General features: G+C 49.5%; 1 long non-coding RNA gene across 1 annotated transcript in view; it reads left to right on the top strand.

The window, feature by feature from the left end:
* LOC144157822 (uncharacterized) overlaps positions 1-12,629 on the top strand; it is a 36,601-nt gene extending 23,972 nt beyond the window's left edge. The window contains exon 2 of the long non-coding RNA XR_013319880.1: positions 12,401-12,629. This is a non-coding gene — a long non-coding RNA (uncharacterized LOC144157822). The remainder of the gene's footprint in view (positions 1-12,400) is intronic.
* Positions 12,630-16,317: the final 3,688 nt, after the last annotated feature.

The raw sequence follows: 16,317 nt of genomic DNA, 5'->3' as shown, positions 1-16,317 counted from the left end.
TAACCTCAATGAATGCTAATGCACGCTGTTGTATACTTCGTCTCCGAGGAAGTGCAGCTGAATTTTCAAGCCAGTTCTTTAAGGGAATTTATAGGAAGCAACGTTCGATCAAGCAAGGGCTAATATTTTGTTGCACAACTTCATTCAAATCAAACTTTACTGAACGTCGACGAGCTCTTAATGTCAACTGCTGAAATTGAATTACGTCGGGATGAAAATGCTTATGTGTTTCAGACATTCTTCAATGGCTCGCCAGAATTCCCTCACGTAGCTTAACAATGCATTCTTCTGTACTACGTTATCAGAACTTTCGGGCTCTGGAAATCAAGAGATACGGCCAGGGGCAAACAAATAATTTTATCCGCATCCATCGGCGAACCGTTTTTGATGAGTCATTGAATATTTCGCCCTCACAGCGAGTACCACTACAGATAAGGCCCTGCGGACGTCAATATTTGCTTCGGAGCCATAGCCCCTCTATGGCCCTTTAAAGCAATTGAAGTGCACCGGCAAAGAGCATTTGCGTTAACCGTGACAAGAGGCCGCATACAAGCGTCCCCGGCGGATACCGCTTATCCGGCCCAAACAGGGTCACGCTCTTAGCCCAGGCTCTTGTCAAGAAACTTGGCTCCACTTTCTTCGTTACTCGTGTTGGCAGGCGGCAACCAACATGTGAGACTCCCACGCGCTTTTTTTCTTTATTTATTCAATTTTATCCCGGCTCTTGTGAGGCGAGTCTACGAGTACCGAGGTTATCTCTCGCGGGGGCAATTACATGTCTTCGCTCCAAGAGCATCGGCGTTGTGTCCGCTACTGCACTGCACTTCACCTCCTTATCTGTGCTTCTATTGTACACGCGCCTTCTAGGATAACCACAGCGGCTGGGGAAGTCCTTGTGTCAGTCTAGATAGATAACTATGCGGAACAAAGTTAACGAACAAAGAAGGAAAAAACGTCAATTTATCAGCAAGAGTAAGCGTGCACATTCCTAGAAGCCAGATCTCGCCGGACTGTCTCCAGCCGCAGTGGTGGAGAGATCTGGATAGAACCAGACTGCAGTTGCCGTGCGACCTTACGGCGATAGCAGTGCAGGACACGAGATTAAGAAGGGAAAAAAACGGCGACAGCAAGACACGATAGCGCTACATTGTAGACACTTAAAGGCACTCGTGAACGGGATTTTAAGGCACGGCGGAAAATACCATGGGTCCTCGTTGAAAATCCTCGTTGGATAGATTAGAAGAAAAAAAAATCAGAAAAAATTCCTTGATATTTTCATTCTTTTGAACAGCATGACGACCACGCCCCGCTAAAAGCATTGCATTGAACTTTTGTAGATGAGGAGTGACGTTCTTCGGTGCGAGATTTTTATTGCTTTCTACTCATTGCTCTCTAGTTCGGAAAGGGACCAGGAGAGGGAAGAGCTTTGACGAGTAAGTAATATTTCGAGTGTTAAATATGGTCGCTGCGTGCAGAACTTCCAACTAAGTTAAAGAATGATAGTATTCGCAGTACCACATAAATTGAAATTCAATATTCTTCTGTCACTGAGAAAGTGGATATACAGCCAGTGCGTTCTTCCGGTAATGACGTATGGAGCAGAAACTTGGTCTCTCACAAGGCAATCTCAAGACCGTCCAAACGAGGAATGGAGAGAATGTTGCTATGGGTCACACTTTGAGGTAAGAAATCCGCCACTTGGGTTAGTAGTAAGTTCACGTGGAAGACATTGTGACGCAAATTAAGCGCAGAAAACTGGCATGGACGGGTCACGCCATGCGCATACGGTACAAGTGGACCATCCGTTTATCGGAGTGCTTGCCAGTAGACCGTAAACTCAATAGGGGTTGGACAAGGACTCGATGATGGAATGAACTACGAAGGATCGGGGGCCAAAGAATGGACTCTGCTAGCGCACGAGAGGCGCGGCTGGAGATCTTTGGGAGAGGTTTTCCTCATGCAGTAGACACAACCAGACTGGAGATGATGATGATGGTGATGATGATGATGATGACGAGGAAGGAGGAAGGGGGAGGAGGAGGAGGAGGATTATTTTATGGAAGTTCGCGATACTGTGCGATACTGTGGATACTGGCGATGCGATACTGTGGATTGCGTGGCGATGCTGCAGAGGAACTTCTCCTCCTAGCGAAAGCGGAGAAATTTAGGAAAACTAGACGCAATTCGGCGTACTTCGCCGTGAACTTACTGACATGTAGAAGCCGTTGTGGAGAGCTCTTTCGCTTCAAAGGAAGAGAAGAGGAAGGCGGATGAGGAATGCATCCTGGCAATACAATCGGCCCTCCTCCATTTTTGTAATGCCTGAGCGGTGAACGACGAAGGTGCACCGTAAAAAGGGTTGCAGGAAGTATATCGGGATGCTAAATAATAAACGAGCGCACCGCCACAGATCTGGCCCTATAAACTGCGATACACCCAGAACTTGCAGCTGTTTCCGCACCGTATACCTAGCTCTAAGCTATCGCTGTTTCACAGTCCACGGGCTAGTTTTCGCCGCCGCTTGATGGCGGATAATGTTCCACTCATGAGATCACTCACCGTGAGTTCCTTGACGTCGGTATGGGTTGCGATCCCGCCGTGAAGCAGGGCAATTATATAGTAACTAAAGTAAGCTGACACGTACAGCTGGTGTGCAACCTCAACGCTGCTTGAAGAAACGAAGCTTTGCGACGTATATGTTCGGAGTAAGTAATTGCTAAAAACACTGAATATTTGACGACTTGCTCACGCTGTCTCCTAGCTGTTGCTGTTATATTGCTGTCTCCTCTATAATCATAAGAAATCAGAGCATCATTGATTCTCCTAGGCTAAAGGTTTCTCAAAAACAGACTTGCTGAAGCAAATTACACCATCTTCCCGTAGGGGAACCCTGATAGTATGCGAAGCAGTCATGGGGTCGACTGAAGTTCCCATTAGTTTTCAGTTAGTCGTTTCCGTTGACGTTCACCTTCACGTGCCTTCGTTGTATCAGTAGCTTCTTGACGTAGTTTAAATGAGTGAAGGACATAAGGCGCGTTCGTAGCACATGCTCCCGTCGCGGTTTGTAGCGCAGCGGGAAGAGCGCACGTGCCTCTTGTTGCGGCCAGAGAGTCGTGGGATCGAAACCGGGTGCCACCTAACTATTTGTTTTTATAGTGGACTGCACTGACGTCAGCCCAAACGCTGACGGGGTGGAAGAGGCGCGCATGCGCAGTAGAGGGCGGACGGCGGACGACAACAAGGGAGGGAGGGACACAGCCCCGAGCATGAGATGCTTCGCATCTAAAATACAGCGATAGCGTTGAGCTTCTATCATTCCCGCAACAAAAAATTATGCACCCATCCGTCTAATGACCACGACGGTTGAAGGCGAAGCTTTTCGTGAGGGATTCCTTGGTTGTCGTCTGAAATTTTACTTTGACTCGCAGACTTGGACTTCGACTCGTTGAGCTTAGACTACAAGTCACACAGAGTTTGTACTTTTTATCACAGTGGCTTTGACTTTGGCCACTCGTTATTAGATTTCGCGCGAAGAAAAAAACATATAGCGTTCAATCACCGTCGTCGGCATTAGACGGAGGGGTGCATGGTTTTTCCGCCTTATTTTGCCCGCCCATGCACCCCTTTCCATATTCAAACTGCTTTGACCGCGTCAGATTGGCGCAGCCGGATAGATGTTGGCTTCACAAAACGAGGTACCCCGGTTCGAATACGAACACGGGAAGAGTTACTTTTTTCGTTCCCTTACCCACGATCATCATCATCATCGTGAGAGAAAGTTGGCTTTCGTGCACTGCGTTTTCGAACGAATCAGCGGTCGCGAAAAGTTCCGCTTTAAAGCAATGGTCTTCTCCTAAATTTACAGACCGCAAACTAATCTTCCCCAGATCTATAAGCAGCGCTGTTAATATGCTTTCCAGTTTTGTGACGTCACAAATCGGAGTGCTGAAAACGGTCGGTGGCGTCGACACTTGCCCCTACGTCTGGTTGAAACATTTCCAAGTGATGATATGTATCCCGCACTAATACGATAGCGACGAAATCATTTCGCTGCCTCCAGTGTCGGTGTAATAAGTGCATCCGCATTTCATTCTGCGCTGCGTGTATTCCTCAATGAAGTGCATTGCGTAAAGCTGAGCCGCAGGATCGTTTTAGAGTGCATATATGCGCCGCTACGTTTATCGCAAAGTAAAACTCTGACAAGTCATTGCCGCCGACTCCACAAAGTCGAACAGTAAAGAAGCGCAAAAGTTATTCAGCCCTGCTGAGGATACCTTTAATGGCCGGCAACAGTTTCTACTTGACATAGCCCCCGCGTAGCAACACAATCACGCGATAAGCGCCCATGTACGGTCGGTTGGCACGTGACGAAAGAGGATTCCCAAGTGCCGAAGAGTCAATAGACCTCGTCTATATCTTTGGCACGAGCGGAAAAGCCCCCGCGCTATCTTTGTCGTCTTCAGGTGACGACAGCGGCCAGATTACGAAGGTTGGCGCCATCCCCAGCGAGATTCGAAGACAGACCTGTAGGTATAAAGCGGCTACGCGCACGCACACACACTCGCACTAACACACGTGACGTACGCACAAATGCAACGATCGTCGCAGGAATAATCTTACCTTTGCTCACTCGCATGCGATAACATGCGCACACATCTCTTCGTATGTTTTAGGCACACTTCGAGTTAGCGTACGCAAGCTTTATGTGCCCACCACCGTCTGCGAAAAGCTTCCACGTGCTTTATTTAAATAAATCTCGGAAAACTTCTTGTCTTCGACAGCTTCATCGAATTTTTCGTTGCCTCTTTGGCTTCCGCTTCATATCGCGATGTGTCAATACCTGTAGCGGTGGGAGCTATATAACTCGCCCATGTAGAAAGATAAAACTTTATTTGACCAAGGGTTAGCGTAGCTTGGTGGCCGCTGAAGTAGATGTAATCGCTTTCATATCTCAGACAGCACGTGTGTATTTGCGTCCACCAGGTACGTGCCAGCACCCTCCCGGAATTCTCTGTGACACCTGCGACGAGAGTGAGCGACAAATTACAGTGATTAAGCGGATGCGACTGTTTCAGGAAGGACGCCGGGGAAACGAAAGGTCTTCCACGGCTTGGCCAGATGGTTAGGCTGCAAATAGGAGGCCATTACCAAGTTTGCTAGGACAATGGGAGAAGGCCTTTGTCTAAGCTTGCTGGCGGACATTGGAGAGCTGCGCAAGAACATGAGTGGGAACGGCTATGGACACTTCGAACGGACTGCAGCATGGCACGCTTTCGCCTGATTAGTTTGTCGCACAGTGCTCGCCGACATGTTGGGGTCATTATGAAGGCTGCGTTAGCACAGGAAGGGTTGACAGACAGACAGACAGACAGACAGACAGACAGACAGACAGACAGACAGACAGACGGACGGACGGACGGGTGGGTGGGTGGGTGGGTGGGTGGACGGACGGACGGACGGACGGATGGATGGATGGATGGATGGATGGATGGATGGATGGATGGATGGATGGATGGATGGATGGATGGATGGATGGATGGATGGACGGACGGACGGATGGATGGATGGATGGATGGATGGATGGATGGATGGATGGATGGATGGATGGATGGATGGATGGATGGACGGACGGACGGATGGATGGATGGATGGATGGATGGACGGACGGATGGATGGATGGATGGATGGATGGATGGACGGACGGATGGATGGATGGATGGATGGATGGATGGATGGATGGATGGATGGATGGACGGACGGATGGATGGACGGACGGATGGATGGACGGACGGATGGATGGATGGATGGATGGATGGATGGATGGATGGATGGATGGATGGATTTAGAGTAGAGGGAGGAATGGAGGGAGGTAATGGAGCTCAACTGAGGGACGTGCCTTCTTTGACGCGACGGCGATGTGCGTAACCTTCAGTTTCATAGAATCTTTGTTCGAACGCAGTGCCCCTTTTTTATGCGTTTGTCGATGGCATGCTCTTGAGGGTTCTTATTACGTCTCTTCGCAGGGCGGGGAAATAACGTTTATCGAGAGCGAAACAGGGGATATCCGTTTGAACGCCCAGGCGACATCCTCCGTTTAGGATGTCCTGTCGCCCAGAAGATCAGCGGTAGCTGTTCCTCCAGGCGGGAACGGCCCAGTGGCCCTCCCACTGCTCTTGGGAAGGGGTCGGCAGAGGATGCAAACTTAGGGTGTGAGAACACTTCCACACCCGATGGTATATAGGTAAGGTTGTTCGTTTTCGGGTAAAACCAGATCTTACCCGATTCTCACACCCGGAACTTGTCTCAAGGGAATCGGGTTTAAACCCCATTAATCCCAGCATGTACCTTTTCAAAGTGGGGATCTGCACAATTGTGGGCTGACGGTCCGCCGTTCTCAACCTGTACCTGCTGGAAACAAGCCCCACAAACACAGTTTTTGAACTCACTGAATATTGGCATGACTCTACGCTCGCTACCCCAGACTGGCAGATGCTGCACTGACATTGTTGCGCCTAGCTAATGGAAGCTGTGATCTCGAGAGCACTTTCTCTTAGCTGAGATATACGTTCAACGATCGGACAGGTCTCGAATGGAGGCCAACATGTCGCGCATGCATGTGATAATGCATGTAGACAAGGATGTGTAAAAAATCGATGATAAGAGCCTCTTTGTGAATAAAACGTTTCATTTCCTAAAGGTTATCAATGCTCTTTACTATCACCATCCGACGTCCTTGACATTGCGTAAAGGCTTTGTTGAAGGCTTTCAATTCGGTTTAAAATTTTGGGAAGACCAATCATGGCGACGTTGAAGAGAAAAGGGGACAGGACATTGCCTTGGGGCGTCCCCCTGTTCCATAGCTTTATCGCATCCGCTTCCATTTCCCCTACAGCGAGGGCCCCTGAGCAAATATTTTTTTCAGTGCGCTTCTTCTGTTACAGTCCAGTCAGTACCAATTTGTGCCGCATTTGAGCGAGCTAGATCCGGCCGAAACTGGAAACGGAGCAGGAAGGCGCGACTTCGAGAAACCCTGACAGAGACTAGTAAAGAAAAGGGCGGAGCAAGACAGGCCTCTATCAGCGGGGGCCGAGAAGTGAAGCGAAGGATATTGAATGTCAACACACACACGCACGAGCGTGGGCGTGGGAGGATATCCCGTGGAAAAAGCCCCGGCCCGAGCGGTCGCTCGTCCCATGCGAGACACAAGCGTGGTTCCTCGACAGAGTGGTCACGTGGTGTTGGGTGTCGCTGTGCTGCCAGGCCGTATCTCTTCCCCTCCCCCCCCCCCCCCCCCCCCCGCACCCCTGCCAACCAGCGAAAATGACAGGACTACGATGTCGAGAATGCATGCAGCGTAACCGAACGTGATAAAAGCGGCTGACATTCAAGCGCCGTCGCCTTGGTAGTGCCGCAAGGTTCGAACTTATGTCCAGTTCTTTTCATCAGCGATGAGTTAAAAAATCCAGGAGCCACAAAATGTTAATTCGAAGTTAGATCAAACTAAAAAAAAAACACAGCTTTGATTACCCGACCAAGTTTTATCCGCATGTACCAGCAGTTCCTAAGTAACTGCCTAGTTCAAGGTGCGGGCGTGTGAAACTGCTATTCAGGGGAGCTGCTTGTACACTTTTATGCAGATTGCATTTCGGAGTGGTCGTCGTTTTCGAGAACTGCTTTTCTGGCGATGATATCTCAAATGGGCTCCATGCCTGTAGCGTTAATACAGATGGTTTGAAAGTAGCCTCGTTGAAGTTCGATCAGTTTTAGCTAACTCAAACAGTTCAATTGATGTGTGGCGGTGTGATGCGGCGTTCGAGTTGATACGCTGCTGTGATTTGACTCAGTGCGGGTAAAGACTGTCTCATTGCACGGAACTTGTCAATGCTGTGAGAGCGGGCTCCTCCTTCGCGGGCTTCTTTCTTATCGTCTGTGACCCTACAGGACCTCCTGGTAGGGGAGAAGGCCCGTCCGATAACTCCCACGCGCAGACACGCCGACTGCTAGAAATATGATACCAGCAGCCAGTCCCCCATTGCGTGCCTTCTGTCGCGCCCTTTCCACCCTCTTGCACTTGTGGCTTCAGTCGTGAATCCACGCTAAACTCCACGCACACCACGCCATTCATGAGTTCTTCTTTGCCCTCCTTCTTCGGCTTCCGCTGAGGGCTGTGGCGGAGTTAGGCGACAACGACTCGAGTCGGCTGGCATGCTCTGTTGCTTGCCTCCATTGGTTAGGCTTTTTGTCTGCGCTGACACCGGGATTTTTTTTTTTTTTTTTTCAGATGGATTAGAAACCTTCATTAACCTTTTCGCTTCTATAGAGTCCCAGAGTCCCTTTGGGGCTAATTTTATGCTTGTAGTCGCTCATATAGTTTCTGTTCCGACCCAAACAAGCGCCCGAAAAGAATACTGTTGAAACATGTGATATTTATTTATTAAAGTGCCTGGTCGACCTCGCTGAAATGTGATGATTACGCGACTTCATTTTAAAAAGGCAGAGAGAGAGAGAGACGGAGAGAGACGTCTTCAAGAACTTTAGACGGCGTTAGATGCCCCACCTGCACTGTTAGCTCCGCCGCTGACAGGAATTGTGGGGCACATTTCTGTTTTCTATCCACACCCGGATGCCAATGCTGTTGTCGGGCCTATTTGAACTTTTCGCCGCCGTCGGCAACGGAGCAAAGAAGACGTCCAGACGTTAGCAGACTGCCCCCTAACCGTCTGCAAATAATTCTGTTGTTTCCAAGCGACCGTAACCAGGCCGCAGTTGAACACAGTCCCGCTTGCGCACAGAACTGGGCGTAAGACGCTAAACTCCCCCCCCCCCCCCCCCCCCACACACACACACACACACGCACACGCAGACACGCGCGCACACGCTACAGTGAACACACAATTGCACACGCACGCTACAATAGCTCACACACAAGGCGAGTTTCATGCCAAGCGCTCACGGCCAGGGCACGTTGCACTGTCAGCGTTAATTCCTAGGTAGCGCTAGCAGACCCATTCTTTGGCGGGTCGTTGTACCCTAACCTCTCGTAACTGCCTGTTACCGCATCGAGCAGGCCTTGGGTAGATAGCAGACGACACTCGAACCGCCTTCTATTGGAAGGCTGTCCCGCTGGGAAGAATGAAGGCCAGAGCAGGCGACGGCACTGTCAGGGTCGTCGCTTCTTCTTCCTTGCCCCCTTCTCCTCTTTTTATTTTTTTTCGTTCAAAGTTGGCGCGCCCGGAATATTGTTCGTCTCTTTGCGGTCGTCTGCCGGTCCCCTTTCCCGGCTGCGTCGTCTGCTCGCCCCGACTCCGACTGTGACTGAGAAAGGGCAGTGGAAGGCGGCAGCCGTGCGTCGTGGCCCGCTTGTCAGAGCGGCGCCACTGGGCTGTGCCAACTGGGCCGGGGTCCAACCGAGCCATGGGACCCGACGCGACGCCCTCCGCAGAGGAGAAGCGCTGACGAGAGGGCCTGCGGCCGTGCGCGCTCCGGCGAATCACCCGTGCGCTTTGGCTGCGGCGGCCTCTTTACACCCCCCTTCTTTGGCCGCTCTACGGTTGAAGAACAGTGTAACCAAAGGGGTACCTGATTACTCCGCGGCAGTGTTGCGGAATAAGTAGGCCCGTTCCGTTCAAATTCCGTTCCGAGAAATTAGAACTGTCCGTTATTCCATTCCTTTCAAACCCGCGGAATGCCAAAATTTTGCCCATTCCCGCTCTTGGAATGGCCGTGAAGTTCAATTCCATTTCTGTAATTCATCAGAGTATGAACTACTTTTGGTGGTTGTAATGCTTGAGCAAGACGAGCGTGAAAACGGCTCCCCGCGTCCGGTAGACCGCCTGCCAAAGTTTATATGTTCGCGTCACACAGCTTACGGCACATGTCCTGTGCGCGAAGCAAAACTTGTAGGCGTTAAATTATAACTCCTAAACTGTAATGTTGGAGTGTAAAAGAGTGGCAGGTATGGCATCATTGTGCCAACGCTGTGAAATAGTGTGACCGCACTGAAATTTCAGAGAGTAACCATGCATCATAATCACTCTCAATCCCTTTAAACATTGTATATTGGCGCGCATTACGATTGGTTTTATCTGAGTCTGACAGCTGGCATTTAAAAAAATGTTCATTTATGCTACCGGCTGAGATGAGATTCACAGCAGCTGATGCGGAGAAAATCCATGGCGGGGAAAAGTGGCCGCACTTGCCGTTGTAGATTTTGGCGACTGCGCGGCTTCAAAATACGACGGTAGTCACTCAAAGCAGCCGCGTTAGCGCACCTTATAGGTGCCAGGAACGTGTTACTCTTCTAGAGCTCCTCTTTTGATGGGCGACAACTATTACCCGAGCGTTCACATTGGCTGCCAAGAAACTAAAGGCAGCGATTGAACGCTTTGGCTGCAGTGATGCTGTTGAATAGCTAACGGCGTAGCTGAAGATTGACACAGCTAGTTCAAAAATTCAGCCCATTCCATTCCGGGCAAAAGGCGCCTTAATTCAACTCCCATTTCATTCCTCTAAGCATTGTCGCCATTCCATTGCCATTCCATTCCGGGGCCGCAAAAAAGTGGAATGAGTCCGGAGTCTCCAATTCAATCAAACAATCAATCAAAAAAATATTTATTCCAGAAACAAACTGGAAAAGCTTCCACGGCTAAAAGCTGCGTCACGCAGTTTGTCGGGGCCCCAGAAGCCATTACAAGGCATGTAGGCGACGATAGACAGTGATCCATCAGGGCACACAGCAATTAATTTTGACACTGCGGTTGAACCAAACACTTACATTGTAACAACAAAACATGTTGAAAGTAATATTACGTTTACACGAGTAAACATGCACACCCCCAGTGGTAACCATTCCGGAGTGGTAACTCCGGAGTGGTAACACTGGAGTGGTAACACTGGCCTGCGGGCTGACCGCTGTGTTCTCTTAGGTAGCATTCATGCACAACCTTCAGAAGCGTCCGCACGCGGCATTTAGTAACACCGACGTTTAATGACACCTGGTGAATTTCCCGGAATTCCCCCTGCGTAAAAATTACGCTATAGGGCAGGAAGAAACAATGGCCAGTGATTACGCCTAAAGGAGCGCGACCAGTGTCGACCAGCCATCAAACATCACGTTTTGTGATAAAACTTGCACAGTCGAAGCGTGGGATAAAAACAAAAGCTTCTGAAAGCACTGCTCGTGCGCTTCGGCTGGGAACTGATGCCTTCACTTTGTCCAAGGAGCTATCAACGTTTCATCTGGGCTAAGGGAGAGAGAGAGAAACACCTTTGATGGGCAGGCGAGGTGACCAGTCAGGCTGGGCGCCCGACTTGCTACACCGAAGGGGGTGAAGGCGTGATGAAAATATATGAAAGAACTCTCGCTTACACGTGACTGCTCAAACACAGAGATGCACACGGAAATCAGACGCACAATGGGGCGATTTAGTCATTTGTCCAAGAGTTTATAGCTCACTTTAAATTCCAGTGTTCCAAGGTAACGTTAAGAGCACGCCTGCTAAGCAAAATCAGTGGGAGATCATGATCCGGCTAACCCCCGAGGACAACGTTGTTTACTTGCACTGCCCAGTAGTTAGCTTGAGGAGTAGGATCAAAGTGCCGCCCTCCATTGGGAATTGTAGCGCTTTGAGTAACCTCGCTAGCAGGAGGATGAGTGGCCACTGAATAAGGATTGGAATCGTCATCCACCTAATAAAGACCCCGGTCGACCATTACGACCTTGCCCGACATTGACAACTGAGAGAGAGAGAGAGAGAGAGAGAGAGAGAGAGAGAATGCTCTTTAATGTGAATTGGTGAGGTCGGCCCTGCTAGGGACAAGGCTTGCTACACCAGATGGGGGGTGACTACGTTGATGAGTGGTGAATATCAGACATCAGGGTTACAGCAGGAAAAGTTCCCGCCACAGTCAATGAGGTAACAAGCTAATAGTTCCTATTGCGCCTCCCAATAAGAGAGAGATCGTGACCTCAGTGCTCACGAGGAGTTGCATTCCGCACTGCAATTACTAATGAGGTTACTGATTACGTCCTACTCCTGCTCTTTACCCGCTATAGCATGCATCAGCTGGGCTCGGACAACTACGGGGAGCGCGATACCGATGTCACTCCTGATTATAGAAACCATACTCCACGCTACAATTTTTATAAAGCCTGCACGCTGTCATTGATATATTGTTCATTGGTTACTGCCGCGCAACAATTCCTACTGTCGCTATCATTAGAAATTATGGCGTCCCACACCCACGTCTCACTTACCGGGGCGACGTAATGATGAGATGTTAGTTTCTGCACTCACTATCAAGCTAACTCCTGTCCATCACCCAGTGCCCAATATCACCAGGTATGGTAGTGTCAATGAACACCCGGTGTGCAACCAACCCCCAACCATTCCATCAACAGTGGACGGTGCGGTTGGCCAGCAAGGACCATATAGGATCCGGCTTGGCGTCCTGGCGAAGAGGTCCCGCGCAGCCGCAGTGGGAGGCTATCATGTGCAGCCCAGCGCCTGACCTCCAGAAATCCATGGGCCGAAATCTGAGCGGAGGCCTACTCCGCATATGGCCATTCCATCCCTTTACCTTCGCCCCCTTCCCTTTTGCGGCAAATAAAGTTCTTAAACCATCACGCAGCCAATGGGTGGCGGACTAGGCATCCTCTCCACCCGGTTGGCCCCCTTACAATAGCACCTGCTTCTCATTAAACATTTTATTCATTCATTTGCAATGCAATTGGTGGCGCCCACTGTTCGGTGCAAAGCAGTAGAGGCTAACCCTTTGAGCCTTCTTGATAGCATCACGAAAATACTTTGTATAAAGCCAAGGCAGTTTAACTAAGCACTAATTACACGGCACTGAGCCCTGGACTTCGAGAATAAGGTAGCACAAACGAGTTACACTGATTTGTTAATGATTAATTTGTTGCGGTACACAGCCTGATGTTAATTACGGGTTTCAAAAGTTCATAATACAATTCAGCAAAGGAGGAATGGCTTTTCGATGCATTCAAGCACCAAACCGGGTCAGTTCGAGCGCGAACACTGCAGCCACGCTCAATCAGTGTAAAGCATACTGACGTCATGAACCAGGGGGCGCCACGCAACGATCTCACCGCCAATGGCACTAACGAGGCCGGCAATGCCCGCCCTACTTTCCCTGCTATTCCTCGTCTCTGCGGCGCCTTTCGTAACAGGGACAGGACACTAAGGGTCGACAGCTTGCGACGGTAAATCACAGCTCTGGCTTCGGAGGAGGCGGTAAATTCGTCGGCACTCGGCATGCTCCCGAAATAAAACCTCACCGTGGTGAGTTACCTTACGAGGACCACTGTACAACCGCGAGATTCGCGTCTCTTCCTCACTCCAGTTTTTGGTTTTTCCTCACTCCAGTTTTTGGTTTCAGTGATACTCTTAAGTATTCTTCGTAGAAAAGGTCGAAGGCGCCATTTTTCTCCCGACAACGCGCGCGAATTTTGCGACTTCAGCGCAGATTAATGAATGAATGAATTGCACAAGAATGGCACTCGTGCATGTTGGGGAAAAGGGGTAAAGGTTTGGGTAATAAGTTCTCATTCTCTTGACAACGCTACCAACGCTTCACAAAGGACGTCGTCCTTGAATTAGCACGTCATTGGCAGCATTTTTAGGCTATAACCACTCCTACAAAGATGTGTGTAGGTTTGTGCCTGGTTCGAATGCCAATGAGGATCCTACATGAGCAGTTAGTGATTGATTGATGGGCGAATTAGGCGCATATAAAAATCGTTTGAAATACTTCCTGACAAAGCAGCATGACTGAACAAGTTAATCTAGTCGTTGACAGTTATAGGGTTACGGCAATAATAGGAGGATACCTTTAAATAAATAAACCAAGTGATAAAACTGTTCAGCATTCACACTTGGCTTCACTAAACCGTTGTAGTGGAACCATAGCAAGTGGCGTGGCCGCAGAACCCGCCGTTAATTTTGTGCCTCAGTAGCTAAGGCGTTGTGTTGCTGAGCCCAAAGACTCGCGTTCGATCCTGGCCGCGGTGGCCGCTTTTCTGATGGAGGCGAGAAACGAAAACGCCTGTGCGCCGCCGAGATTCCGGCGCACGTTAAAGGTCTTCAGGTTGTCACAAATAATCCGGAGCCCTGCACTACGGCGCGCCTCATAGCCCAGGTCTAGCTTCGGTGCGTTAAACCTCACAGTCAATCAACCAATCCGCACACCAGGTGCTAAACTCCACGAAAAGTTTGGATTCGCGTTGCTCTAGAACAGAGCGTCGTATGAATAAAACATACACGAAATACTGACTGGGCCTCCACAGAAACGAATTTAGAGCAATTGTCGTACTTTTGAAATTAACTTTTGAACATGTAAAAAATCTCGGTCTCCGAAAAATTGTGAGGGGCTAGTTTAAGCAACCCGCCTGTAGCGATTCGCGCGACTTCCAATTAAATAACTTGTAAATTAAAAATATGTTTAGCCCAAAAAACCAAAGACGCTCCACAAGAAAGGAGACGGGACAAGCGCTAACTTTCAACTGAACTTCATTCACCGCCGGAGCCGGTAAATATAGAAACAACTCGAGCATGCGCAGCATGCGCCACAGTAACAGTATCACAAGTACGCATATGCGTCAATCACCGAAACGCTCGAAAAAAACCTTAAAGGCCAACTGCACTCAAAATTTCGACCTCTTGAAAACCTTATTTTCGTATAGTCTGCTGAAATAGAAAGCAACATGCAAAATACAACAGCTGAAATACGCGCGTGGACGCCGCAATCGGCCAGCAAAAATTGGCGATTTTGAAACCAAAACCGAGGAGAGCGCGGCCATTGCAGTGACGTTGCAGCCGTCCAGCGAGCGGCCGGATGGTCACCAGCGCGGGAGAAAGTCTGCGCGCAAGCTCTACGCGCGCACGGGACAGCCAACGGGTGAAGCGTGCGCAGCAGAGCTCGACCGGTTCTCCGGCTGCGTGGCTGGCCAGAGGAAGAAGCCCCCGTCGGCTGGAACGTCACAGGAGCGTCATGGCTGTTTACGCGATCCGCCGTCAGGTGCAGCGTGGTCTGCCGCAGAGCTTTTTTAAACGCTTCTGACTGATTAACGAGGCGTTTCACGGGGCTACCACTTGTGTCCCAGCTGACTGGGGGGTACTTGCTACACATTAAAAATAAATTTGGTCGAGGTGAAATTTGAGTGCAGTTGGCCGTAGAAAGTTAGCGCTTGTCCCGTCTCCTTGGTTTTTTACGCTAAACATATTTTTAAGAATCATGGACCAACTAGCCCCCCAACACGTTTTGTTACATTAACTTGTAACTTGTCGGAGACTAGGCGCACGATACCAATGAGAAGCTTCGTAAAAACTTTCCTAGCGGAGAAGTTAACTTCGCCTGTTGGAGAGGTTGGGTGGACTAAAGCCCGTTCTACATGATGCGAATTACGCCTGCGAATTCGCAACTTCGGCGCCGCTCGTGCGGCAAAACGATCTGTTCTCGTTGCTGTGGCAAATTGTCAAATGTTAAGAACAATCGAACTTCTCCTGTGAACGCCCCTTGGCGTTCCGCGATATGCCGCATCAGTGAAAACAGAAAAAATAGATCGTTTTGCCGAACGAGCGGCGCCGCAGCTGCGAATTCGCAGGGGAAATTCGCACCATGTAGAACGGGCGTGATAAGAACCTCTTGGCGGCATACAAGGTGCGACGCACTCGTGATGGGATCGAACGCACTTTTTTCTACTGTACACACTTCGTAGCCTGCGGCACCGCAACAGCACCGACCGCATGCTCTCATGCAACCGTAAGACTAGAAAACAGAACCGCTAACTAAAGCGCACAATGAAAAGTTGGGCGCGTTTACGAAATCCGGTGACCGTGCCTTGGCGTCAAGGCTGAGCCACATAATTATTCAGCGCGAAATAGCTTAAACCGTGATAATTGGAATGGTGCAAAATGTCATCTGAATAATCCCATTTTAAAACTTGATCAATCAAACTTCTCATGAACACATCGTCACCCTGCCTTTTTTCCTGCAAGAATATTTTCCTGTATTCTGTCTATGCGGTGTCTTCTCATCGTGCAAACATTGACCCGTGTTACATTGACGTCTTCCAAAGCAGTTCACATTTAACTTCCCGTGTCATTTAGTTGTCCTGTTTGAGTGTGTGCAGCTACCTCGGAATTGAATTTTTTTCTGTAGGCTGCTGCTGGTATAAATTATTGCTGCTGTAGTTATGCGAGGTTCTCTGACACTTTCGAAGCTCTGACACATTCGAAACCTTTTAACGTGAAACCCTAATTGCCCCGTCGTGCAAAAAAGCAATCCAAGCTCTTTTTC

The sequence above is a fragment of the Haemaphysalis longicornis genome, unplaced genomic scaffold, assembly GCF_048455015.1.
Source record: "Haemaphysalis longicornis isolate Haplotype H1 unplaced genomic scaffold, Haemaphysalis longicornis Haplotype H1 scaffold_10, whole genome shotgun sequence".
NCBI lineage: Eukaryota > Metazoa > Arthropoda > Arachnida > Ixodida > Ixodidae > Haemaphysalis > Haemaphysalis longicornis.
The sequence above is the reverse complement of the archived record's forward strand: the minus strand, read 5'-3'. Positions and strand labels throughout refer to the sequence as shown.